Source organism: Melospiza georgiana, chromosome 8, assembly GCF_028018845.1.
Source record: "Melospiza georgiana isolate bMelGeo1 chromosome 8, bMelGeo1.pri, whole genome shotgun sequence".
In the NCBI taxonomy this organism is placed as follows: domain Eukaryota; kingdom Metazoa; phylum Chordata; class Aves; order Passeriformes; family Passerellidae; genus Melospiza; species Melospiza georgiana.
In genome coordinates this window covers 36,512,416-36,540,225 of record NC_080437.1, presented here as the reverse complement: position 1 = coordinate 36,540,225, position 27,810 = coordinate 36,512,416, and the positions used below count along the sequence as shown (strand labels likewise).

The window sequence follows — 27,810 nt, the reverse complement described above, 5'->3', positions numbered from 1 at the left end:
GGGATTGGTCTCATGGGGTTGTTTCTAATTAATGGCCAATCACAGTCAGCTGGCTCGGACTGTCTGAGAGTCACAAACCTTTGTTATCATTCTTTCTTTTTCTATTCTTAGCCAGCCTTCTGATGAAATCCTTTCTTCAATTCTTTTAGTATAGTTTTAATGTAATATATATCATAAAATAATAAATCAGCCTTGTGAAACATGGAGTCAGATCCTCTCTTCCCTCATCCTGGGACCCTGTGAACACGGTCACACACAGCTTTCCCTGGACACAAGATCTCTCCTTGGCCACAGTTTCCTCCCTGTGTCCCATTTCCAAGGCTGCGCAGAAGTTCCCACTCCAGGGATCGATTTTGGGCCTCAGCTTGGGAACTGCACCAACATTCATGCCCTGAGTGACTGAGAGGCCCTGGTGCAGGAATGAGGTGAGAATCCATCACTGCCACGGCTGCCACCTGCAATCCCAACCACTGCTGAGCACCTGGAGAGCAGGGGAACGGGGGAAAATGGGAATGAAGGCAGCCTTAAAAAACTAAACCCGAGAAAACTTTGCAGAATACAAATCAGAGCCCAGCCACAGCTGGTGTGGAGCTTTTAATTGCTTTTAAGGGAAGCAATTCCCCGTGGGCTGGGAAGATGGGACAGCTTGAGGTCTGAAGTCATTTACCAAGTCTATTGTTCCGAGGTGCCTTCAGGCAGAATCACTTCTCTCTTTGCTGGGCTTTTTTTTTTCTTTTTTTTAATATTGTTTAGCTGTGGGAAGCATCATTCCAGCCTGCCATGTGCAAATTTGTGTTGGCTTTGCTGGCAATTAGGCCAGTTCTGGTGGGATGGGGGATGCTCCAGCAGGGCAGGGATCTGCTGGCACGAGGCTGGGCTGGCTGGGGCAGAGACCCCTCCAAACCCCACTGCAGCTTCCCAGCCTCCATGCCCTGTGCTGGGAGTGCATTTTCCAGCTGAAGTAAAATGCTGTTTGCTCCTTTTCCATCACAGGGGGCTCTGTGGGGAGCTCCAGCAGGGAGGAAAAGGATAAATGCACGTTTTGCCACCCAAATTCCAAAGAGAATCTTTGCCTGTCCCATTTCTCTCCCTGCACAAACGTTGCTCCCCTTGTGCTCTCTCTCCCCATTCCCAGGCACTGGGCCCACATCCCAGATTTTCACTTGGAAAATCAGACTCCAGGCTCAGCCTCAAGCACAATCCAGACAGAAATGGTGAAAGTGACCCCAGGAATCCCAGGAGCCTGGGAAAGAAGGTTGGAGTCCCTCCTGGGGAAGGCTTGGCAATGTGGTGACGTCCTTTAACAGAATAACAGAATAACCCTGGTGATGTCCTTTAACAGAATAACAGAATAACCCTGGTTATGTCCTTTAACTGAATAACCCTGGTGCTATCCTATATCAGAATAACCTTGGTGATGTCCTTTAACAGGATAACCCTGGTGATGTCCTTTAACTAAATAACCCTGGTGCTGTCCTATATCAGAATAACCTTGGTGATGTCCTTCACCAGAATAACCCTGGTGATATCCTTTAACTGAATAACAGAATAACCCTGGTGATGTCCAATAACAGAATAACCCTGGTTATGTCCTTTAACTGAATAACAGAATAACCCTGGTGCTGTCCTATATCAGAATAACCCTGGTGATGTCCTTTAACAGAATAACCCTGGTGAAGTCCTTTACCAGAATAACAGAATAACCCCGGTGATGTCCTTTAACACCCACCCCTTCACAGAGGCTGCTGCTGAAAGCCTCTCCCCAAACCACATCCTCATCCTTTCCCTCACTCTCTCTGAGCAGAATAACCCAATGTTCCCCTAAAATTCACCAGGTGAGCTCCCAGCAGAGCTGCAGCCAGAGCAAATGAGGCAGATATTTACATTTTCTGAGATAACCCCAACCGAGACAGGAGTGTGATGAGGAGGAAACTCGTGGAGAGGAAGGAAATGCAGAGAACAATATTTCTGCAGCATCAGCAGGCCCTGACTTGGCTGCACTTAAAACAAAGTCACTTCATTTGCAGTTATTTCTGCCTGCTTGCCAGCCTGTCTGCTCAGGCTGGGTGGAACACCTGATTTATTGCAGACTGCTGCCAGTGGCTGAGGAGCTTTTGGGGAGTTTGTCAGAGTTCAGCTGCACTTCTTCACTGCCACTGGTGTTATCTTTAAAGGATGAATTATGGAAAAGGGGAAGACAAAAAGAAGAAAAGGGGAAAAACAAAGGAGTGCATCAATTTGGCCATGAAAAACAGCCCCTGGTGGCAGATAAAGCAGGGGCTGTCATGGCAGCCTGGGATGAAAGGGAGGTGAGGGGGAATGAGGGATGAAAAGGAGGAGTGGAGGAATGAGGGATGAAAAGGAGGAGGGGAGGAATGAGGGATGAAAAGGAGGTGTGGGGAATGAGGGATGAAAGGGAGGTGAGGGGGAATGAGGGATGAAAAGGAGGAGTGGAGGAATGAGGGATGAAAAGGAGGAGTGGGGGAATGAGGGATGAAAGGGAGGTGAGGGGGAATGAGGGATGAAAAGGAGGAGTGGGGAATGAGGGATAAAAAGGAGGTTTGGGGAATGAGGGATGAAAAGGAGGTTTGGGGGGAATGAGGGATGAAAAGGAGGTTTGGGGAATGAGGGATGAAAAGGAGGAGTGGAGGAATGAGGGATAAAAGGAGATGTGGGGAATGAGGGATGAAAAGGAGGAGTGGGGGAATGAGGGATGAAAAGGAGGAGTGGGGGAATGAGGGATAAAAGGAGGTTTGGGGAATGAGGGACTTGTCAGAGAGGGGTTTTCCATGGGGATTGCACAGCTGATCCTCAGCCCCAGGGACTGATGCACACAGCTCGTCCTGAGCTGCTGTTTGTTCCCCTCACACAAAGGGTGAGTGAAGGGAAGATGGAAGGAGCGTCCTTGTTGCAAACACCTGAGAAATGGTGAATTGTGGTAATTTTGATTAATGTGTGTTAATTGATCATCCCAGCTGGCATTAGCCCCCATCAATAATGAAAATGGTGATGAAAGAGAGACAAATGTTGGTGTCTGTACAGTGGCAGAGCCAGAAGTGTTGGATCCATGGTTTTCCCAGCAATTTTGGTTTCCTTTCATTTGTTTTCTTGGGGATCCTGGGCACAGAGCCCCATGTGGAGCCAGGGCTGGGCTGGAGCTGCTCCTGAGGGGCTGCAGGGAGGAGTGCAGTGGGAAATTGATTATTCTGTGATAGGACATCACCAGGGTTATCCTGTTATTCTTTCTGTTATAGGACATCACCAGGGTTATCCTGTTATTGTGTTATAGGACATCACCAGGGTTATCCTGTTAAAGGACATCACCAGGGTTATTGTTATTCTGTTATAGGACATCACCAGGGTTATTATGTTATTCTGTTATAGGACATCACCAGGGTTATTCTGTTAAAGGACATCACTAGGGTTATTGTTATTCTGTTAAAGGACATCACCAGGTTTATCCTGTTATCCTGTTATAGGACATCACCAGGGTTATCCTGTTAAAGGACATCACCAGGGTTATTGTTATTCTGTTGTAGGACATCACCAGGGTTATCCTGTTATAGGACATCACCAGGGTTATTGTTATTCTGTTATAGGACATCACCAGGGTTATTCTGTTATAGGACATCACCAGGGTTATTGTTATCCTGTTATAGGACATCACCAGGGTTATTCTGTTAAAGGACATCACTAGGGTTATTGTTATCCTGTTATAGGACATCACCAGGTTTATCCTGTTATTCTGTTATAGGACATCACCAGGGTTATCCTGTTAAAGGACATCACCAGGGTTATTGTTATCCTGTTATAGGACATCACCAGGGTTATTCTGTTGTAGGACATCACCAGGGTTATTCTGTTATAGGACATCACCAGGGTTATTGTTATCCTGTTAAAGGACATCACCAGGGTTATTCTGTTATTCTGTTATAGGACATCACCAGGGTTATTCTGTTATCCTGTTAAAGGACATCACCAGGGTTATTCTGTTATTCTGTTATAGGACATCACCAGGGTTATTCTGCTCACAGAGAATGAGGCACAGGATGAGGCTGTGGTTTTGGGGAGGTTTCCAGCAGCAGCCTCTGTGAAGGGGTGGGTGTTAAAGGGCATCACCCCATGCCCTGAGCACTGGGAGGTCAGGGTCAGTCTGGGAGGATCTGGGGGGGATTTGGAGAAGGGAAATGGGAGAAGAGGGGTTAAAGCACCGGCTCAGATTGTTTCTCTTCTGGAGCTGCTGGGTGTTCTGCTCCTCCCAGGAATTCCACTGTACAATGCACAGCACCCCTGTAGGGCTCCTGCTCTGAGACAGAGACAATTGCCACTCCCAATGCACAACTGTCATTCCTAATCCACAATCGTCATTCCCAATCTATGATAGTTATTTCCAACCCACAACTGCCATTCCCAACCCACAACTGCCATTCCCAACCCACAACTGCAATTCCCAACCCACAACTGCCATTCCCAATCCATATTTCCATTCCCAACCCACAACTGCCATTTCCAATCCACATTGCCATTCCCAATCCATAATTGCCATTCCCAATCCATATTTCCATTCCCAATCCATAATTGCCATTCCCAATCCATAATTGCCATTCCCAACCCACAACTGCCATTCCCAACCCACAACTGCCATTCCCAATCCACATTGCCATTCCCAATCCATATTTCCATTCCCAACCCACAACTGCCATTTCCAATCCACATTGCCATTCCCAATCCATAATTGCCATTCCCAATCCATATTGCCATTCCCAATCCAAAATTGCCATTCCCAACCCATAATTGCCATTCCCAACCCACAACTGCCATTCCCAATCCATAATTGCCATTCCCAATCCACATTGCCATTCCCAATCCATAATTGCCATTCCCAACCCACAACTGTCATTCCCAATCCATAATTGCCATTCCCAATCCATATTTGCCATTCCCAATCCACATTGCCATTCCCAATCCACATTGCCATTCCCAATCCATAATTGCCATTCCCAATGCAATGTTTCTGCACCCATCCCAGCACTACAAAAACCTGGTGCAGAGAGTCCAGAGTGCTCTGCTCTGCAGCCAGGCTGGGAGAGCTCACCAGGAGCCCCATCCAGACCAATTCCAGCCATAAACACCCAAACTTCATTTTCTTCATTTCACCACTGACCTCTGGTTTCTCCTGAGCAGAGAAAACTCCATTTGCAATTATCCTTGGGAACGAGCCAGGTTGTTCCAGGGCTGCCCTTGGATACCATCAGGCTGTAAATGCAAGCTCTGAAGTGCTCAGAACCTGCCACTTCCACGCTTCAAATACACAGGAACACCAGAAAACAAACCAAAAAACCAAAAAATCAAAACAAAACAAACAAAAAAAACCCCCAAAAATAAAATAATCCCAAAAAATCCCAGGGATGGCAATCTCCCCTTCCCTGAGGGTTTCTGAGAGCCCCTCAGCAGTCAGAGTTCCTGCTATTTCTCCTCTCCCAGGCTGATATTTCACCCCACACGGATTGCTGTCTGTACCTTGGCAGGAAGGTCCTCTCCTTGAACTGCCCCTGGAGAAACTGGGCTCAGAAATGCCCATCAGAGGAGCTCCTTGTTATTTAAACAATTATTATGAAGCATCTCATGGAAAAGGTCTGTTTTATGCTGATGGCCCCTACGGCTGATGGCTCCAGTGAAGGATTTCAGCATGAGCTGCACGCTGTAAAATTCATGGCATGGCTGGGTTGGAAGGGACTCCAGTTCCCAGAATTCAAATCTCATTTTCTGGGGCTATTTGATCCCAGCAAGGGCCAGCTAAACAAGGCAATTTGGTCCAAAGCCTGGGGATGCAGCATGGAAAATACAACAGCAGCTGATTTACTCCTCAGCCTCAGAAATGTTTTCACTCCAAGCCTGGCAGACAAATGGAGAGCTCAGCCCAGGATCTCCAGCAGAGCTGTAGAAACAATTGATTTTCCAGTTCAGTAGCCAAATTGGAAAAGTAAATAGTTTGAAATTACCCAGAATGGGGCTTTTTGTTGGTTTTCTTGTTGAATTGAAACATGGGCTGAGGAGCTGCAGCTTCCCCAGCAGCCTGGGCAGGGGATTTCCAGCCAACACAGGGATGGTCAGGATTGAGCACCCTGATCCCTCAATAAAAGGGTTCTTGTCACCACCCTGGGCCTGTGTGGGAGGAGAGTGGGGGCCCTCTCCCTGCTCCTGTTCCCATGGGCTCCATCAGCTGAGAAAAGCCAGGGCCAGGTGTCCTCCACCAGCCCTGCCTCACACCAGGGGATGGAATTATTCCTACAGGAATTATTGCCAATGGAATTGTTGCCAATTTAATTATTCCCACAGGAATTATTCCCAATGGAAGTATTGCCAATGGAATTGTTGCCACAGGAATTATTCCCACAGGAATTATTGCCGATAGAATTGTTGCCAATGGAATTATTCCCACAAGAATTATTATTCCCACAGGAATTATCGCTGATGGAATTATTATTCCCACGAGAATTATTCCCAATGGAATTATTCCCACAGGAATTATTCCCACAGGAATTATTGCCGATGGAATTATTGCCAATGGAACTATTCCCACAGGAATTATTCCTGATGGAATTATTACCAATGAAATTAATCCCACAGGGATTATTGCCACAGGAATTATTATTCCCACAGGAATTATTGCTGATGGAATTATTATTCCCACAAGAATTATTCCCAATGGAATTATTCCCACAGGAATCATCACTGATGGAATTATTCCCGACAATGGAGTTATTCCCAAAGGAATTATTATTCCCACAGGAGTTATCCCCTGGTTTCCGATTGGTTCCAGGAAGCCAACAGCTCCATTTCCCAGGTCTTGGATGGGAAACCAAACACATCAGAGCTGAAATTGCTGCTCTACAGCTGGAGCAGCACCACAGGATCACTGAGAAACCTGGCAGCCCATGGAGTCCAACCAACTGGTGCCATCCCACCGTGTCCCCAGCCCTGAGTGCCAGCTCCAGGTGCCACCTGCAGGGATGGGCACTCCAACCCTCCCTGGGTAGTGCCTGAGCCCCCTTTCCATGGGGAAATTCCTGCTGTGCCCACCCTGAGCTGCCCTGGCCCAGCCTGGGGCCGTTCCCTCTGCTCCTGTCCCTGTTCCTCCCCAGCTCCTGCTGGACTTTCCTGGAGGAGCAGAAGTTCCCCCTGGGGTTCCTCTCCCCAGGTTTTGGTGGGTTGGTGCAGAAGGGAGCCGTGCACAGATTCCAGTCCCTGGCAGCACCAGATTCCCAGGCACAAGCTGGTAATTATTCCAATAACAGGGATTGGCACCCACACAGATCCAGGACATTCTGCAGGCTGCAAAAACCAGCAGGAAGGAACTGGGAACAGGGAATGGCTTTTCAACCAGACACAAGTGAGAGCTCTCAGCCAAATCCAGTCACAACAATTAGCCGTAAATTGCAAATTATTATTAAAAATTACTGAAAAAATTATCTCTGTTTTGACTCAGAAATGCAAAATCTGTGAGTTCTGCTGTATCTATTTATTTAGAAATATTATAATCTCCTAAAGATAATAAGAAATGCTTTACCAAACACTTGGAGATGGTCTTTCCAGTATTTTCTTAAAACTAATCAAGTTCGAAATCCCAAGTTTCCTTTTATAAACAAGGTCATAAAATGCCTTAAAAATCTCCCAGGAAATACATGGAAATTTATTCAGTCTGGTATGAGAGAGTAAATCTCTGTTATGCTTGTGGATCCTTCCCCAATCCATGTACATTTTAATTAAGCCCATTAATTTTACAGGATTGCTGCTTGTTTGTTGCTGGATTGTTGCTCTGAAGAAAGCAGCTTTTTTTCTATGGAAATTAAATTCCAAGAGCTTCAAAGTAAGGTTTTATACCAACCAGCACTGAAACCAGCACTGAGAAACACAAAACATTTCCTGCCGCATAGAAAGCTTGGTTTGGTTTTCTCGTTTGTGTAACACCATGAAAAAATTATTTATTTTATTATGGGTCCACTGGGAAAATCCATGTGGTTCCTTAGGCTCTGTGTCATTCCAAAGGATCCTGATCCATTACCTACTATCTAAGATTGTTGGAGGAATTTCCATCTGTCATTGTGGCTTCCAGGCCAAATTTCCTCATTTTCTGGTCATTATTGATTTGATTTTTTGCAGCAACTCTTCCACCTCTGATGTTCGATTTTATCTCAATCTTTACCAGCACTCAAGAACTCAAAGCCAATTAAAACATCCTCAGGGAAAAATGGGTTTGTAGTTTGACAAATATTCCATGAAGCTGCTCAGGACTGGGATTGAAAGCTTAGAAGCCTGAAAACAAGGAATGGTTTGGGCTGGAAGGGACCTAAATCCCATTCAGTGCCATGGGAGGGACACCTTCCACTGTCCCAGGTGCTCCCAATGTCCAGCCTGGCCTTGGGCACTTCCAGGGATGGGTATCCACAATTTTCCTTGGATATTATTCTCCCTATTGGCACAAAATCCACACAAAACCCATCACACAAGTTCAGTGAAGCAGACTTGAAAATCTCTGTGCTTTCTGTCTAAATTACCGTCAGCACTGGAAAAAAAAAACCCAACCAAAAAACAACTTACTTCAGTGCAGGGACTTAAATTGTCAGAAGAATTCCTTGTGTCTCCATAAAGGCAACATAAATCCTGGCAAAAGCCATTCTCCACCCAAAACAACTCATTCTCCAGGTTGTGTTTTCCCAGGCTGCCTCCGGAACCTGTCTGGGAGGAAAATGAAGAACGAGTACATGGAGGAAATCATAATTTACAAGATGTTCTGAAGCCAGGCTGCATTTAAAACAACTGGAATTTGAGATTCGCTTGTCAGGGAGGAAAAAAAAAAAAAAAAAGAGCTAACAAGGAAGCGATGTAAATGCAGCGCGTTTGTTGTGCTCCTGCTAAAAATGCTGGAGGTGTCTGACAAATCCCCATAATGAGCTCCCATCTGCAGGTGGAAGGAGAGGGAAACTCGTTCAGGGCTGCAGGGAGTGGGAGAGCAGGGAAAACCTGGAAAGGCAGAGGCAGCACCAACAGGAGCTCTGAGCCTCGCCGCGTGTTTCCCTTGCAATCCAAGGAATAAACTGATTCTTTGTTGGGAAAATAATTCAGTGTTGAGAAGGGGAAAGGCTTGCGGCTCATGAAGTTTGTGCCCTCTGGTAACAGCATTGTGTTTATTTAGAAAGATGACAGCAGAGGTTTGTGCCCTCTGGCTCGAAGGGAAGCAGATCCCAGAATCCCAGACTGGTTTGGGTGGGAAGGGCCATGGAAATCCATCCCTAAATCCCAGCCCCTGTCCCTGTCCCACATCCCTTGGGCGCTGCCAGGGATCCAGGGGCAGCCACAGCTGCTCTGGGCACCCTGTGCCAGTGACACAGAACATGGTAAAAGACCCAAAGTAGCAAAGTTGAAGGAAAATGTTTTGAAATATTATTTTAAATAAAATTCCCGCCAGTTAAGAGCAAAGCCGAGCCCCAAAGCCTTGAGGTTCTCCATGAGTGCAGAGGGAGAGCATCCTAGAGTAAATCCAGGCTTGATGCACACAGGAGCTGGACTCTGTGGGTCCCTTCCAGCTCAGGATATTCCAGTTCTCCTGCCTGGCACTGCCACCTTCCCCTCCCACCCTGTGCACACCACTCGTGGCTCTTGCCCCTCCAATCCCAATTCCAAAGTGCATTTTTGTGCCATTCAGGTGTCCAAGGTCCCTTTTTTGGGCTCTCTCCTTTCCTTCACCAGAAAATAATATCTTCTCTCAATCACAAAACAAACAAGGTCCAACTAAACCTCACAGAATTGTGGAAAATCCTGAGCTGGGGCCCACAGGGATGACCCAGTCCAGCTCCAGACCCTGCACAGGACATCCCAAAATCCCACCCTGTGCTGACAGCACTGTCCAACCCCAGCAAAGGCTTGCCCATGGTGAATTAAATCAAAATTTGGGAGACAAAATCTCAGTCCTACACAATTTTGTCGCCCCCACTGCCAGTCCAGGCCTCAAAAATTGTGCAAAAAATCCCAACTCCTCCTTCCAGCCTCCCTCTAAACCCTCCCAACAATTGCTCCTCTCCATTTCCAGCTCTTCGCCCAAGGCTCCTAAAACATCACGCGGGGATTTGGGAGCCCCATTTGAAACAAATTGTTTTAATTAAACCAGTAATTTCCAACCCCGAGAGATGTAAACTATTAAAGAGCTGCCAGGAGGGAGAGGCGCTGATGGAGAGCAGCGAGCAATTACAGCCAAGCTGCTGCTGGTTCTCTGGGAAAAGGGCTGGGAAAGCAGAGCCAGGCGTCCCTCATCACCCCCAGAGCCTGCCCAGAGCTCAGGATCCTCCTCCCAGAAAGGCTCAGCATCCTCAGAGCTCAGGATCCTCCTCCCAGAAAGGCTCAGCATCCCCAGAGCTCAGGATTCTCCTCCTAGAAAGGAGAACACTCAGCTGGAAATCAACCAGAGAGGGGCATCTAAAAATAAATATATTTGCAATTTCCACTCTGATCTGCTGAAGTGCAGAAGCAGAGACTCATGGAATGGTTTGGGTTGGAGGGACCCCAAATCCCCCCCAGTGCCACCCAGCCATGGCAGGGACACCTCCCACTGTCCCAGGGTGTCCCAATGTCCAGCCTGGCCTTGGGCACTGCCAGGGATCCAGGACCTGCCCACCCTGCAGGGAACCATTCCTGCCCAATATCCCATCTAAATTTACCTTTTTTTTTTCAATTTTGCCATATTTCAGCATTTCAGGGACTTACCCTTCTCAAGAAAACCACCCTGTTCTGGAAGCCAGGAGATCCAAATTTCACTTCCAGGCACCATCATCTCTCCTGAAATAATCCAGAATTGCCTATATTTGGAAACACACACACACACAGAAAGGAAATAAAAAATTTAAAGCCATTTTTGCAATGTGGATTGCTAGTGAGGAACACAGTTCAGTTTGTGTTCAACAACTCAGCTTCTCGGAGTGAGAGGCAAAGCATGGCAGCACAACTCCTGAGGGAGGAAAAAGTAAGAAAACAAAAACTTGAAAACCCCAGAACTTTTCCCAGCTGAAACCTCCATCTCTTTGCTGTCAATCACAGGCAGATTTCCCCTGGGTTTCTCCTCAGGGAGCCCAGAGCAGCTCTGTGCACCCACAGCCCCCAGAGCCGCTCATTGCTCCTGGGAGTTCCCGTCAGCCGCCAGCTCTGGAGACGGCCGGGAGGAGAAAAGTGGGATTCTTGTTAACAGCTCCCTCCCTGCTCACTCCAGGCTCGTTAAATCCCAGCAAGATCAAGCAGCCATTCCAGGCAGTGCCATGTGGAGCCTTTTCCCTCCTCTCACAACCCCAGTGTCACCAAAGCACATGAGTGCCGCACTTTGTCACAGACATCTTTTATGGAAAATCCTTTCCTTAGGGTTTTTCCTCCTGAGAAGCTGGGAGGAACCAAATGCAAACAATGGTTATCTGCTGCTGTGGGATGCAACAGGTGCATCTGGGATTGGTCTCATGGGGTTGTTTCTGATTAATGGCCAATCACAGTCAGCTGGCTCAGACACAGAACCGAGCCACAAACCTTTGTGATCATTCTTTGCTATTCAATTCTTAGCCAGACTTCTGATGGAATCCTTTCTTCTATTCTTTTAGTATAGTTTTAATGTAATATATATCATAAAATAATAAATCAGCCTTGTGAAACATGGAGTCAGATCCTCATCTCTCCCCTCACCCTGGGACCCCTGTGAGCACCATCACAGTACTTCACCCGTAACCCTCCTGCAAGAATTAAACAACATTAAACAGAATTACCAGGGCTGGAATCACGGGCAAATCAGGCCTCTTAGATCGCACTGGAGGATGTTTAAGCAGACATCCCACAAGGGCAAACAGACAAATCGAGGTTTCCCGCTGCAATCCCAGGGACAGCGGGAGAATGCTAAGCAGGGATCCAAGCGACGCGGCGGCGCAGCAAAACGTTTTGCCTTATTTCTAATTTAAATGTAGTCACAGAGATGGGGAGCCTGGAGGCACCAATCAAAGCCCACAGGATGATTAAGTCCTCTGAGCACACCGAAATCACCACTGCCCAGCACCGCTTGAGTTGTCCAAGGAGGAATTCACTCAGCACAAAGTCGCTTGCTGCCTTTCATTTTTTTTTAAGTGTTTTCAAAAAACACGATTTCTCTGTGGCAAAGGAACCCTTTGAAGCGGCCCAAATAGCCTTTGAAGTGAAAATAGAGGAGTCATTCTGTATTCATGCCCCCTTTTTCCCTCTCCCCCCTCCCAAAAATGAAGGTGTAGGACTTGGTGAAAAATTCATGTCCTGGAATAGGCGGCCTCGCTGGTGACATCAGAGGCATTCAGGGGAACAAAATGGCACTAAAATGGGAGTGGAGAGATCCTCGGGTGCAAATCAAAGACTCTGGATGGAAATGCTGCTTAATTAGTGCAGATAAAGAGGCACGAACTGGCAGGCAGAAGGTGGCAAGGCAGAAAATTCAGGAGGCATTAATGGGCTGGTGAAAATGTCGCTCTTTGGAGCTGCCAGCCTCGCTTAGAAAGCTAAAAAATTTATTAAACCTCGGTGAATGTTGCTTTTCTCAGTCACAGAGGCCATTAAGAACTCCGGGAAGTGGTGGATGCCACACAGTCCATTAGCAGCTGGATGTTAACGCTGTTCTCTCCCTCCTTCCATCCCCATAAATGTATTTCTCTCCTCTAATATTTCCTAAGAGGCTCCTGTGGCACAGATTTTCCCTTGCACGTCTTTCCTCAGCCTCAGAACAAATGAGACTGGCTGGTCTCACTCAGACACTGAAAGTTTTCAGGTAGTTCTCTGCAGAATGATGAAATATCCCACAGGTTCCAGAAAGCAATTGGTAAATACAGGCTCCTGCTTCCATAAAAAGCAATTTATTAAACACAAATGTTCGGCAATGTGAAGTGTTTTACTGCTGCAAATTCAATACTGCTCGAAACACACTCTGAAGTCAATAACCCAGCAGTAAAAGCAGCAGCACACACACAAATGTCTCATCTTATTCCACAAGCCACCATTTCCTCCCACACAAAATTCCCATCAAAACATCAGCTTCGAATTCTTACCTGAGCTGTCCAGTTGAAGAAGCAGCAACTTGTTGTTTTTTTTGGTTTTTTTTTACTTTTTTTAAAAAATAATTCCTCAGCACTTAAATCCCTTTTCATGTATATTAGATGTTTAGGAAGAGGGAAATAGTCTTCCTGGGAAAGAAAAAAATCATGCAAATAAATCATGCAACAGGAAAGCTCATAAATCTACATTTATATTGGAAGTAAAACTGAACTCACCAGAGGTGATTTACTGCCTCTAATAATGAATGTGACTATTGGGTCCTCAGATTTTCATTAGTGTGGTGAAAGAATTTATTTTATGTGCAAATATTTAAATACTCGTAGAAAGCAAATGTAAAAATATTGCAAATATTAAGCCCCCAATTACTTCGAGTTATGTGAAAGTTTATTGAAAAATAATTTCCTGCCTGCAGAAAAATAGATTGTCAAAATCTGGGGTTCCTGCTTTGCCCGGGAGCCCGAGGAGTTTGATGGCTCTGTTTGGAGACTGGCTGAGGAAATCTGAGCATTTCCCACAGAAACGGGCAGGGAGCAGGTGGCACTTTGGAACTTTGGGGATTCCCTATGAGCCATGGAGTTGTTAAGGCTGGAGAAGCTCTCACAGAGCCCCACCATTGCCAGCATCATTCCCGATGTCCCCAGGTGCCACCTCCGCAGGGCTGTGAAGCCCCCAGGGATGGGCACTCCAGCCAGGGCTTGACCACACTGCCAGTGACAAAATTCTCACCCACCAGCATCCAACCTGAGCCTCCCATGGAGTGTCACAAACATCTCTTATGGAAAATCCTTTCCCTAGGATTTTCCCTCCTGAGAAGCTGGGAGGCCTCAGGAACAAAATGCAAACAATGGTTATCTGCTGCTGTGGGATGCAACAGGTGCATCTGGGATTGGTCTCATGGGGTTGTTTCTGATTAATGGCCAATCACAGTCAGCTGGCTCGGACAGAGAGCAGAGCCACAAACCTTTGTGATAATTATTTCTTTTCCTATTCTTAGCCAGCTTTTTGATGAAATCTTTTCTTCTATTCTTTTAGTATAGTTTTAATGTAATATATATCATAAAATAATAAATCAGCCTTGTGAAACATGGAGTCAGATCCTCGTCTCTTCCTCATCCTGGGACCCCTGCGAACACCAGCTCAATGGAGGAGGGAGGAGGAAGGAGCAGAGCCTGTGAGCTGCTGATGGTTTGGGGGACAGCAAAGGTGAGGAGTCCTTGCTGCCACCAAGGGATCGTGGGTTTGTCCTTCCCTGGTGGATGCCAGGATGAGGAGGACATGGAGCAACGCCAGAAGAGGCCATGAGGTTGGTAAGAGGACTGGAAAACCTCCCCTATGGAGCTGGGAGTGCTCACCTGGAGAGGAGAAGGGTGTGGGGAGCCCTCCCAGAACCTTCCAGGGGCTGGGGGATCACAGGGACCTTCAGCAGGAGCCAATGGGACAAGGAGCAATGGGCACAAAGGGAGAGGGGGAAATTTAACTGCAGATTGAGATATTGGGAATTGTTCCCTGGCAGGGGTGGATGGGACATTGGGAATTGGGAATTGTTCCCTGGCAGGGTGGGCAGCCCTGGCACAGGTGCCCAGAGCAGCTGTGGCTGCCCCTGGATCCCTGGCAGTGCCCAAGGCCAGGCTGGACACTGGGGCTGGGGCACCTGGGACAGTGGGAGGTGTCCCTGCCATGGCTGGGGTGGCACTGGGGGGATATTTGGGGTCCCTCCAACCCAAACAGCTCCATGATTCCATGGTGGAGGAAGATGAAGAGCCACAAACACCCTGAGCTGCTTCACAAAATGAACAACAACGGTCCCCAGGTCCTGCAGGCAGAAGATCAAAGTTCAGACAATTCCCTGCAAGACAAAGCAGAAAACCCCACAAATGTTCTCATTTCACATCTCCCGTGGTCACACCACAGCCACCAGGACACAAAAGCCTTTTCTTCCTCCAGATGCAGAGTTCTGGTGATTTAGAACCATTTGAGTTCAGCTCAAACCAAAAGTAATCTTAAAGGCAACGAAAGTTCAGCTCTTCCCTCCCAGCACAGGAGGATGGGAGAGAATTCCTGTTGGGTTTATGTGATTTGGGTTGATCACTCTGTGCCTACTTACCTTAAACAACCAGCTGTGAGCTGCGATGCTGCTTTATTTTGCAGAGCTTCAATAAAGAAAATGCTGCAATTTTGTAAATTATAGCCCCGCCATGGATAGCTCCATTTCCAACGTGCTTATCTTATCTCGTGCTTAAATCAAATCAAACACTTCCCCTAACAGCAAAGCCTGCAAAAACCTGACAGGACAAAATGCAGAGGAAATCTGAGATGTGATTTACCTTGATTGCCAAAGGCACTTGCCAAAAGAGGATGGAGTACAAGGGGTTTGGTGCAGCCCTTCCCGAGGAGTCAGCACAGAATTCCAGCCATTAGGGAAGCAAATTTCCATCCCCAGAATTCCCATCATTCCCTCATATTTGGATATATGACAAAATGGTTTGAGTGGGAAGGGACCTTAAAATTCATCTCATTCTACCCCTGCCATGGCAAGGACACCTTCCACCAGGCTCCAGCCTTGCCTTGGACAATTTCAATAATTTAAATCTCTGAAATATGAGTTTAGAAGACTGAAATGAACTCATTTCCCAAGGAGTGGGGGTGCAGCAGGCACCTCACCAGGCTGCTCCCCTCCCCAGAACGCGCCTGGTCACAGACTCGTGTCCAAAACAAATGTTGGATTTTGTGCTCACCCTCCATTAACTGCCACGAGCACCTTCACTGGAATGAAAGCCTGTTTATCCATTTTAATTGGATATTAAAGTGTGTTTTGTGGCTACAGCCCAAACATCAGTGGCATATTAACTTACAACAGCTTTAACAACAAGAAACCCAACCCACCGTTGGCACACGGGCAATTATTCTGCAATTATCCAGAAATCGCATTACCCACTAATTGCTCTGGCAGGTGCCTAATTGCTTCTCTAAATAGGGGGTGAGGCTCCACCCCTGGGCTTTCTCCACTGCATTGCTGGGCCACCTTTCCTTCAAGCACTGGAAATGAGGAGCAGCAGGAACCAGTTTGCTCTGTGGGGGCTTTTCCCAGCCCAAATCTCTGTGTGTGCTCCTCCTGCCCTGTCCTGGCACCAGGGCACAGCCTCCTGCCCCTGAGCATCCAAAAGCTGCTCCTGAAGCACCCACAGGGAAATGCCAGTGGGTTTTTAAGGGAATTTGGGCTGGGAAGGGGATTTGGATGTGCCTTGGTGCTCTTGGAGGTCTTTTCCAACCTTAGTGATTCCATGCCTGGCACATTCCCAACCCTCCCTGCGTGAGCAGAGTCAAACCTCCCACACCTACCCCAGGAGCAAATGATCCCATTCCAAGCACAGAGAAATAAATATCTTTGTGTGTGTAATTTATCTCCTCTAATTTGAAGACTGTCGCAGACACCTTTTATGAAAAATCCTTTCCTTGGGATGTTTCCTCCAGGGAAGCTGGGAGGCCTCAGGAACAAAATGCAAACAATGGTTATCTGCTGCTGTGGGATGCAACAGGTGCAACAGGGGTCCCAGGATGAGGGAAGAGATGAGGATCTGGCTCCATGTTTCACAAGGCTGATTTATTATTTTATGATATATATTATATTAAAAAACTGTACTAAAACAATAGAAGAAAAGATTTCATCAAAAAGCTGGCTAAGAATAGAATAGGAAGGAATGAATAACAAAGGTTTGTGGCTCGGATCTGTGTCTGAACCAGCTGACTGTGATTGGCCATTAATCAGAAACAACCCCATGAGACCAATCCCAGATTCACCTGTTGCATCCCACAGCAGCAGATAACCATTGTTTGCATTTTGTTCCTGAGGCCTCCCAGCTTCCCAGGAGGAAAACTCCTAAGGAAAGGATTTTCCATAAAATATCCTGGCTACACTGACCCTTCCAAGGCTGCTCCAAACCCCAGCCTGGCCTTGGGCACTGCCAGGGATGCAGGAGCAGCCACAGCTGCTCTGGGAATTCCAGCCCAATATCCCATTTAAACCTGCCCTTTCCCAGTGGAAGCCATTCCCTGTGTCCTGTCCCTCTGTCCCAAATCCCTCTCCACATTCCTTGTTGGCTCCTCCAGGTGCTGAAAGGCCACAATTAGCCCAGAGCTTCCCCTCTGCAGCTGCACCATCCCAGCTCTCCCACCTTTCCCTCACAGCAGCTTGTCACGTTGAAGGCAAAATTAAAAAAAAAAAAAAAAAAAAAAAAAAAGCCTTAATGAGGAAATGAGAGGATTTGCAGGAATTAGCTGAAGGGCACTCGGGTTTCTTGTTAAGAGCAGCAGCTTTGTGGGAATGTCACAGAGCAAATGGCATAGCAAAGCATCATTACAGCGAAATTAATTCAATGCTACATTACAGCACATCTCATTTGACTACTGTAAATCTCCTTCTGTGCCTCCTAGTAGTTATTTAATGAAAAACAAGCAAAAAATGTGTATTGCTCTCGTATCTGTCCCTACAGCTCCCAGAAATCCCAGTGCCACTGCAGCAAGCCTCATTCAAACGTGACAGAAACACAATTTCTGCATCAAAGCGGGAATGATCTTCATCAATCCTGCTGCAGCCACTGAAAACACAGAATTTGTGCTTCGTATGACCAATAAATCTTAAATATTCGTGCCCTGGCAGAAATTCTCTTCTTAAACACAAAATTAACTCCCCGAGTCCACGCTCCTTCAGACAATTGGCACCCCCAGTGATTGAGGCCAAACAAATCATGGAGGTAAAGAGAGGCTTCATTTAATGGAAAAGCTCTCTGGAAACAGCTTTTGATAGATCTCAGGTTTCTCAGGATTGCATCCAGTGGCCTTCAGCTGATTCTTCATAAGTGCAGGAGCAGGAAACGCAACCAGGATTGTTTTGCCTCATTATTGTATTTTGTTGGTTCTCACTTGTTCTGAGCCCATCTGCAGCCCTGCGCTGTGCAATGGATCCCATTCCCTGATTTAAGGATGAAGTGCCTGAGAAGAATGCTGCCTGTTTGTCCAGCTTTGGGGTAAATCACCCCGTTTAATTTACCCCAAATTTGCCCCAGTTTGGGGTAAATTACAGCCACAGCTGCTCTGGGAATTCCAGCCCAGCCCCTGCCCAATATCCCATTTAAATCTCCCCTTTCCCAGAGGGAGTTTACCCCAGTTTGGGGTAAACTATCCCACTTAACTTAGCCCAAATTTACCCCAGTTTGGGGTCAAGTACCCCATTTTATGCCCAGAATTTCTGCTGTGTTCCCTGACAAATCAAGCACCACCCAGGCACGTTCTGCCTCTGCACACAGCAGCAGCGTTTAGCCTGAGCTAGCAGCCCATCCATCCTGCATTTTTCCATCTCCTGTACAGTTTGTAGAGTCCCTCAAATGAAGTTTTACACGAGATGCTCAATTTTTGCACAGCAGACCAAAAAACTGGCCTGGAACGAGGCTTGGATTGCAGCACTCCAGGATTTCCCCCCTGGGAATACAGAGTTATTTTAGTGAAAAACAAGAACAGGAGGGACTGGGCGCCTGATCCAAGGCACTGGGGGGAAAGAGCTGGAAAAGGAAATAAGGGAAGAGCTGGAAAAGGGAAAAAAGGGAAAAGCCAGCAGGAAATAAGGAAAAGTGCAGAGCCAAGCCACAGACATCCAGAGGGAACTCCTCTTTCTTATGGGATCTTCCTCCATTTCCCAGGTGAATAAAAACCCTGCTGTACCTGGGAGATCCTGGACACCTTCAGACTCTGGGTAAAGTGGAAAACTCCTGATGGTGACAGGAAAATCCCATGGCAGGGGTGGCACTGGGTGGGTTTTGGGGTCCCTTCCCACCCTTTGGAATCACTCACCTCAGACTGGAACGTGCCTTCCCAGAAATTTGTCCGTCTTCCATGTCAATTATCCACAAATTCAAAACGTGCAAGTGATTTCAGCCGAGACAAAGACAAAAATATTTCTTCTAAACATTAAAAGCATCAAAACTCCTGGGTACCCAAAGTGAAATTAGCCCTGACATGGGCCTGAGCTACAGGAAAATCGCTGTCCTCGGTAAAAGGGTGAAAGGATTTAAATTTTGGTGAAAAGTCCTCCAGCAAGTGAGTGAGAGAAAGCCAGAATGGGCAATTCTTCACCTCCCACAGGTGAAGGGTCTGGACAGTCCTCAGCCCTTAAACCCCAGCCCTTTACAAGATTTCCCTGATTCCAATGCAGGGCGTTGAGGGGAAAGCTGCAAAACCAGCATGAGGGATGGGAAAGCAGCAGCAGCACGGATCTGCAGGGGTCACAGCACTTGGTTTGTCAAAGAGGGTGCCAGGGGCGCTTTGATCACAGTTTAAGGAGCCAGCAAGGATAACAGAACCTGCCCGAGCAAGCACTCCATGCAGCCAGGAACACGCATCCATTTCCAGGGGTTACGAGGGGAAAAGTGCCAGAGCCACGGAGGGAAAAGCAGCTCTTGAAGCAAAGCTGTGAATAATTAATGACTGAAGGAAATTACCAGAGGTTCTCGGGGCTGCTCCGCTGCCAGAGGTCTTTAACACAAGGCTGAGTGTTTGGTTTTTCTACGAGAAATGTTCCAGTTCAGCCACAGCTGCTGGACTGGAATTAGCTCAGGGAAACCCCAGTGCTGGGCACTGATCAAATCCTGACTGGGACGGGCCTCAGCTCCACACAAAACCCAAATTTCTCCTGATTTGTTTTCAGTACTATTGGAAAGCACAAAGAAACATCCCAGGTGGAGCCAATTTCCATTTAAAAATGTTATGGCTGGTGCTGCCAACAGCCAGGGAACTTCAGTGCTGCTGCCACAAGAGCCATATTGTCCTTTTGATTTTGAATAAATTCCCACTCCTCCAACTCCACCTCTGCCCTTTCCAGAGGCTTGGGGAGCAGAGCTGGTCCAACCTAAGTAAAAAAGGTAATTAACCAAAGTAACAATGATAATTAACCAAAGTAACAATGACAATTAACCAAAGTAACAATGACAATTAACAGGGTCAGAACACTCAGGTTGATTAATTTTCTCCTTTTCCAGCTCCCAGAGCTCCTCTGGTGCCCCAAGAGCCCAGCCCGGCTCTTACTGGTTTGGGAGCCCTTTTCTTACTGGTTTAGGAACCCTTTCCTTACTGGTTTGGGAACCTTTTCTTACTGGTTTGGGAGCCCTTTCTTACTGGTTTGGGAGCCCTTTCCTTACTGGTTTGGGAGCCCTTTCCTTACTGGTTTGGGATGCCCTTCCTTACTGGTTTGGGAGCCCTTTCTTACTGGTTTGGGAGCCCTTTCCTTACTGGTTTGGGATGCCCTTCCTTACTGGTTTGGGATGCCCTTCCTTACTGGTTTGGGAGCCCTTTCTTACTGGTTTGGGAGCCCTTTCCTTACTGGTTTGGGATGCCCTTCCTTACTGGTTTGGGAGCCCTTTCTTACTGGTTTGGGAGCCCTTTCCTTACTGGTTTGGGAGCCCTTTCCTTACTGGTTTGGGAACCCTTTCCTTACTGGTTTGGGAGCCCTTTCCTTACTGGTTTGGGAGCCCTTTCTTACTGGTTTGGGAGCCCTTTCCTTACTGGTTTGGGAGCCCTTTCCTTACTGGTCTGGGAGCCCTTTCCTTACTGGTCTGGGAGCCCTTTCCTTACTGGTTTGGGAGCCCCTTTCCTTACTGGTTTGGGAGCCTTTTCTTACTGGTTTGGGATGCCCTTTCCTTACTGGTTTGGGGGCCCTTTCTTACTGGTTTGGGAACCCTTTCCTTACTGGTTTGGGAACCCTTTCCTTACTGGTTTGGGAGTCCCTTTCCTTACTGGTTTGGGAACCCTTTCCTTACTGGTCTGGGAGTCCCTTTCCTTACTGGTTTGGGAACCCTTTCCTTACTGGTTTGGGATGCCGTTTCTTACTGGTTTGGGAGCCCTTTCCTTACTGGTTTGGGATGCCCTTTCTTACTGGTTTGGGATGCCCTTTCTTACTGGTTTGGGAGCCCTTTCCTTACTGGTTTGGGAGCCCTTTCCTTACTGGTTTGGGAGCCCTTTCCTTACTGGTTTGGGATGCCCTTCCTTACTGGTTTGGGATGCCCTCTCTTACTGGTTTGGGAGCCCTTTCTTTACTGGTTTGGGAGCCCCTTTCCTTACTGGTGTGGGAGCCTTTTCTTACTGGTTTGGGAGCCCTTTTCTTACTGGTTTAGGATGCCCTTTCTTACTGGTTTGGGATGCCCTTTCCTTACTGGTTTGGGAACCCTTTCCTTACTGGTCTGGGAGCCTTTCCTTACTGGTTTGGGAGCCCTTTCCTTACTGGTTTGGGAGCCCTTTCCTTACTGGTTTGGGAGCCTTTTCTTACTGGTTTGGGGTGCCCTTTCCTTACTGGTCTGGGAGCCCTTTCTTACTGGTTTAGGATGCCCTTTCTTACTGGTTTGGGAGCCCTTTCCTTACTGGTTTGGGATGCCCTTTCCTTACTGGTTTGGGGTGCCCTTTCCTTACTGGTCTGGGAGCCCTTTCCTTACTGGTTTGGGATGCCCTTTCTTACTGGTTTGGGAGCCCTTTCTTTACTGGTTTGGGAGCCCCTTTCCTTACTGGTGTGGGAGCCTTTTCTTACTGGTTTGGGAGCCCTTTTCTTACTGGTTTAGGATGCCCTTTCTTACTGGTTTGGGATGCCCTTTCCTTACTGGTTTGGGAACCCTTTCCTTACTGGTCTGGGAGCCTTTCCTTACTGGTTTGGGAGCCCTTTCCTTACTGGTTTGGGAGCCCTTTCCTTACTGGTTTGGGAGCCTTTTCTTACTGGTTTGGGGTGCCCTTTCCTTACTGGTTTGGGAGCCCTTTCCTTACTGGTTTGGGAGCCCTTTCTTACTAGTTTAGGATGCCCTTTCCCAGTGGGGGCTGCACAATTTGCAGCCCCAGCCCACCCAACTTGCCTGGCCCTTAATTGTCTCATTAAGGCAATCACTGCTGTCATCTCTGGGCTCCTTACAAACAACAGCAAATTATTCTGAGCCTTTTCCCTCCCATCAGGGCTTGCTCGGCTCTTTGGGGTGCTGGGTACCCACCTGGCATTCCTGGGATGGAAAGCAGAGGAACAAGAGCTTTGCCATCAGTCGGTGACTTCATTTTCCCCCGCTGAGCTCTAAAATTTGTCACTTAAACAAGCGCCGGTGCTGCTGATTTATAGGAGGGAGGGTTTGGCCACAAAGATATTTCATCCGTGGGCAAATCTGTTTTATAGCCAACGATTTGTCAGGTTTCTAAAGCTCTGCCAAGGGCTGTTATTGATGGCACAAGGCAAAACCAGCAAGGAGAAAACCAGCAAAATTTTGGCATCACACAGCAGAAAAGCCACAGCAGCCATAAGAAAATTGTTGTCTGAGAGGAGCAAATGCTTGGATGTGGGTTTGGTCAAAATTCCAAAGCAGCTTTTGCCCAAAGAGGGGTTTCATACAGCACGTCTTCCCAGGCAGGTGCAAAATTACCACATAAGTTCATCAAATCAGAGAATCAATGGGAGAGTTTGCAACTCTTAAAGGTACAGAAATGTAAATATAAATATAAATTATATATTTATATAAAAATATAAATATGTTTCTATTAATATATAAATATATAATTATATATAACTATTAAATTTATAAATATATAAATATTTTAGATTGTACCTTGAATTTGGTATCCTCAAGGCCTGCAGAGCACAGAGCCCTGGAGTGGTGCCTCAGCACTGAGAGCAGAGCAGCTCTGAACCATCCCCAGCACTTGGGGCAGCCTCTGAAGCATCTCCAGGTGCCCAATTTAGTGTCAGACTCCTCTGAACCTCCATGAGAGGAATGGTGGATTTGTCTTCCCAAACAAGCTGTGGGTCTGCTGGCAGATAAAACCAGCACTGGGAGATAAGGAAACAATGGGAAGGATTCCACTGATTGATGAATGGGAAAAGGTATTTGCTTTTTACAAATAAAGTTTGGGTTTGCTGATAAATGAAATTAGACATTGAAAGACGAAAGAAACAATGGGGAAGAACCCCTAAATTCCATAAGAATTAAAAATTGAAAGGGAAGGTTATACTTTAGAGGGAAATGTTTGGGATCAGGTGTTTTGGGAAGTCTGAACCTGTCAAGTACTTCAGAAATGGGGAAAACCTCCTAAATTCCATAAGAATTAGAAATGGAAAGGGAGGGTTATACATTAGAGGGGAATCTCTGGTATCAGGTGTTCTGGGGAGTCTGAACCTCTCAAGCGCCTCAGAAGTGGGGAAAGAGAGAAGGGAAATGCAGCTGGGAAAATTGGGATAAAAGGAGGCTGCGTCCTCCAAAAATGGGGTGAGAGACCCCAGGGGATGCCCCAAGGCCGCTGCCTTTATTGGAATAAAGCCAGAAAGGGACTCACCTGGCTCCTTTTTGGAGAGGAGGCCCTGGGTGGCACAGTGGCTGCCCTGTCCCTGGTTCCCCTGCAGCTCCTCAGGGCACATTGTCCCTCTGGGGGCAGAGGGGGTGGCCAGGGCCAGCTGGGTGGGGAGCACCAGCCCAGCCCTGCTGGCACCCCCATGGCACAGCCAGGCTGGCAGAGTGGTGTTTCCTCCTGCCAGGCTGCCATCCCCACGTCAATTAAACTGCTAATTGCAGGGACACTAACGACAGGAGCAGCAGGGCAGTGCTGCCAGAGAACCCCAGTGCTGCTGGAGGGGCAGCCTGGCTTGGCACCCTGCATTCCTTTGCTTGGAAGTCACATTCTTGGGTTTTTGGAGCTACCTGTGAAGAACAAAGAGCTGGACTCTATTAACTGCACACCTGACACGTTGTTTATAAAAGAACTTGAAAGCTTCATCCTTTATTGAAAGCTTCCTGCAGAGAGAGGAGCCCAAGGAGCTGTAAATCATGTTGTTATCAATGGAAATATCAGGAAATAAAGGATGTTCTGACCCTCTCACACCGTTCAAAGAGAGAACAAAGCAGAGAAGGTTTGTTTGGAATTTATTTCCCAGGGTATTCCAGAGAATCCCCACACCAGCAGCAGGGCCAGGGTCTCCTCATGGAGCAGCAACAGCAATAACCAAGGGCAGGTTCACCCCCACAGCCTCCTGGACAAATGGGGGGGTGAGAACGGGGGGAATGAGCACAGGGATTCCCTGGGGAGCTCCTCAGCATCCTGATTTTTGCAGCACAGGGATAAGGAGTGGTTCTTTAATTGTCTTAAATGTCGCAGACATCTTTTATGGAAAATCCTTTCCTCAGGGTTTTTCCTCCTGAGAAGCTGGGAGGCCTCAGGAACACAATGCAAACAATGGTTATCTGCTGCTGTGGGATGCAACAGGTGCATCTGGGATTGGGCTCATGGGGTTGTTTCTCACTAATGGCCAATCACAGTCAGCTGGCTCAGACACAGAACCGAGCCACAAACCTTTGTGATCATTCTTTGCTATTCCATTCTTAGCCAGCCTTCTGATGAAACCTTTTCTTCTATTCTTTTAGTATAGTTTTATAATATAATATATATCATAAAATAATAAATCAGCCTTGTGAAACCTGGAGTCAGTTCCTCGTCTCTTCCCTCATCCTGGAATCCCTGTGAACACGGGTCACACTTAAATAACTCTGTTTCCTTTGCCCTTTAAAAACTGTAATCCTGAGTGAAAACTGTGAAAGAGCCAAATTCCTCCTAAACCCACCCAGGACCCTCCTCTGCCTTGCCATGAGCACAGGCCTTCACCCTTTGCATCACTGAGAGAAGAACTTCTCCATTTTTTCCCAACTTTTCCATTTCTCTATCCTTTCCTAAGCCCCACAAGCAGCATTCAGCTGTGACTGCAGGCAGCAAGCCTGGCCCAGGTTTGCCTGGTAATTCCAAGCCTAAGCAGAGAATTCCAAGCCTAAGCAGAAAAGCCACACTGGAACAGCCCCAAAATTCTGCCCCACTCCCCCCAGACATTCCCAGCCTGTTCCATGGAAACAAACCTGCCAAGCAAGGGTGTAGTGATCCAGTTTTGCACTGTTCTCCACAATGCAAGGTCAGTCTGCAGCATCTGAAATGGTAAAAATAACAATAAAAACCCAGGAAGAAACACAACTGACATTTAAAGGGGTTTGATTGATGCTGAAGCCCGTGGGGGAAAAACATGGAGATGCAGAGGGGGTAGGAATGCTGCTCACTGAAATAAAGACTTTGAGACTGAAAGGTCTTAATACTGGGAAATAAAAGGGGAGGGGGGGAAAAAGGAAATAAATAAAAAAACCCATTCCTTGGACTTTTGTTCCTACAGAGCAAAAGAATAATCTGACCCAATAACAAAAAAAACCAATAAATGTAATGCTATTGAGGATGCAGTTTCCAAGTCCTAAAAGCCATAATGCATCCTGGCTAGAAAACAAATTTTCTCCACAGTATTATAGGATTTGAGTGCAGAAGATTTTGTGAGTGGATTTCGCATGATGAATCGGGGAAATTGGAGCCTGGGCCATCATTACCTCCCCAGGCATCTGCAGGGAAAGGGGGAATGGAGAGTTAGAGAAGCACCTCAGGAAACCGCAGGAATATGGGGTGGAAATCACCCTGGGCTTTTGGGGAGGGGGATTTGGGAGCTAAACAGGCACAGGGGGTTCTGAGCCTCCCCCAGAGCTGGGGGGAAATCCTGCAAGAGCCAGAGAAAACACGGCATAAAGGAAAAGACCTCTGCGTGTTGGGATGGATGAACAAACTGAAACCTCCAGAAATTATTGCGAATGAATCTGAAATAACTCCACCAGCAGCTGGAGCACTGGAGCACATGCCCAAGCGCCACATCCACAGAGTTTGCAATCCATGCAGGGATGGGGATTCCACCCTGGGAGCTGCGTTTCTATGATTAGCAATTGTTTTGTTTTGGTTCACAGAGGGCCTGAAATGGGGAGGGGACACGTTTGTGTGTAAAACATGACTGCATGTCCCTGATCCTGTGTTGGGTCTTGTGGGTCCCAGGATGAGGTGAGAGATGAGAATCTGACTCCAAGTTCTCAAAAGGCTGATATATTATATTATATTATATTATATTATATTATATTATATTATATTATATTATATTATATTATATTATATTATATTATATTATATTATATTATATTATATTATATTATATTATATTATATTATATTATATTATATTATATTATATTATATCATAGAAAATTATATACTAAAACTCTACTAAAGAAAGAGAAAGGAGACATCAGAAAGCTATACAAGAATGAATAATAAAAACCTGTGACTGCCTCCTTAGAGTCCTGACACAGCTGGGCTGGGATTGGTCATTAATTAAAAACAATTTACATGGAACCAATCAAAGCTGCACCTGTTGGTGAGCAATCTCCACACCACGTTCCCAAGCAATCAGATAATTGTTGTTTGCATTTCATTTCTGAGGCCTCTCAGCTTCCCAGGAGAAAATCCTGGCGAAGGGATTTTTCAGGAAATACCATGGTGACAATGCTGGGGCTCCAGTGGGCAAGGACAGCTCCCCAGAGGAGTTAATTCCTTATAAATTCATTAATTCAGGAGCGCCCACCCCTGGAGGTGGCACTGAGTGCCCTGGGCTGGGGACAGGGTGGGGATCCAAGGCTGGCCCTGCTCCTGGAGGGCTTTCCCAACCCCAATAATTCCGTGGTTCTTAAGGAAAAGCTCATTTCCAGCAGGCAGCACTCATCCATCAGGCACGTGCAGGCCCCCAAAACGCAGTGTGATAGATGAACACTCCCATAAATATGAAATTGCGTAGGTGCCACTGAATGTGACATCCCCCACCCACTGCAATCACTTGTAAATCACTGAGTTCTCACTGCAGCCACAACTCCATAATAACAAAACGATTAGAAAGCCATAAAAAACAAAGTTGTTTTGTCAGGATCATTTCCTCCCTGATCACAGGGCTGCTGCAAAGTGGCTCTGGGCCTAAGTGATAGATGGGAGCCATTAATGGAGCCAGAGACCTTCCCAGGCTGCTTGCAGCCAAAATTAAAAGGGAACTTGAACAGTCCTGGGTGGTTTGGAAGCCTGGAGAGTGCTTGGGTGTTGTGGTGGGGTTGGTATAAAATGCAGCCTCCCACAGCCATAAATCACATTGTTATTCATGAATAATTCCATTGGATGTGTTATTTAATGGTGTAAGGTTAGGAAATCCTCTCTCACTCCTCTGGTCTGTGGCTCCCTGAGACCCTCCTGCCATGAAATTATAGGATCAGAGTGGCTGGGGTTGGAAGGAACCCTAAAGTTTTGTTTGAAATGCTTTTTTGTGTCTCACAGATGCAGTTTGACTTCTCCCTCTGCATTTATCACTCCAACATGAAAACAAACGTCACAATAGGACACAAAATGAACAAAGGCACAAGCTGAGATGTCTAAGGTAGAATGAGAGCAGTTTATTTCCAAACTCCAATACTTATAGACTTTCAAAAGTGACCGTGGACTGGAGGATGAAGCTGCCACCTCTCCAGCCACAGTGCTCAAACCAACAGTCCATCAATTCTGCCTTCCTCCAGAAAGGAATGCAGAACAATTATTATTTACATTAAAACTGTGTGAGAAACCCCATTACAAAAACATAAACACCAGAAGGCTTGGAGGAACTTAGGGGAACAGGGTGACAAACAAACACGAGAAAATTTAGGAAATTAAGAGGAAAAAAAAAAAAAAAAAAGACTCTGCCCTAGGAAACAAATCTCTGATAGGAAAAAAAAGAAGGAAAAATGGAAGTTATCTCTTAATGAATAGAGAAGCCTTATTCCTGCAG

At 46.8% G+C, this 27,810-nt stretch overlaps 1 long non-coding RNA gene across 2 annotated transcripts; it reads right to left on the bottom strand.

The window, feature by feature from the left end:
* Positions 1-286: 286 nt before the first annotated feature.
* Positions 287-12,093, bottom strand: LOC131086465 (uncharacterized). 2 transcript variants are annotated; one of them, XR_009114755.1, is made up of 5 exons: positions 11,799-12,093; positions 10,762-10,853; positions 8,602-8,739; positions 4,212-4,306; positions 287-473 (listed from the first exon to the last, which is right to left on the bottom strand). It is a non-coding gene; the product is annotated as an uncharacterized LOC131086465 (long non-coding RNA). The 2 variants fall into 2 exon arrangements; XR_009114756.1 differs by having other exon boundaries at positions 8,602-8,735.
* Between the last annotated feature and the right edge of the window lie 15,717 nt (positions 12,094-27,810).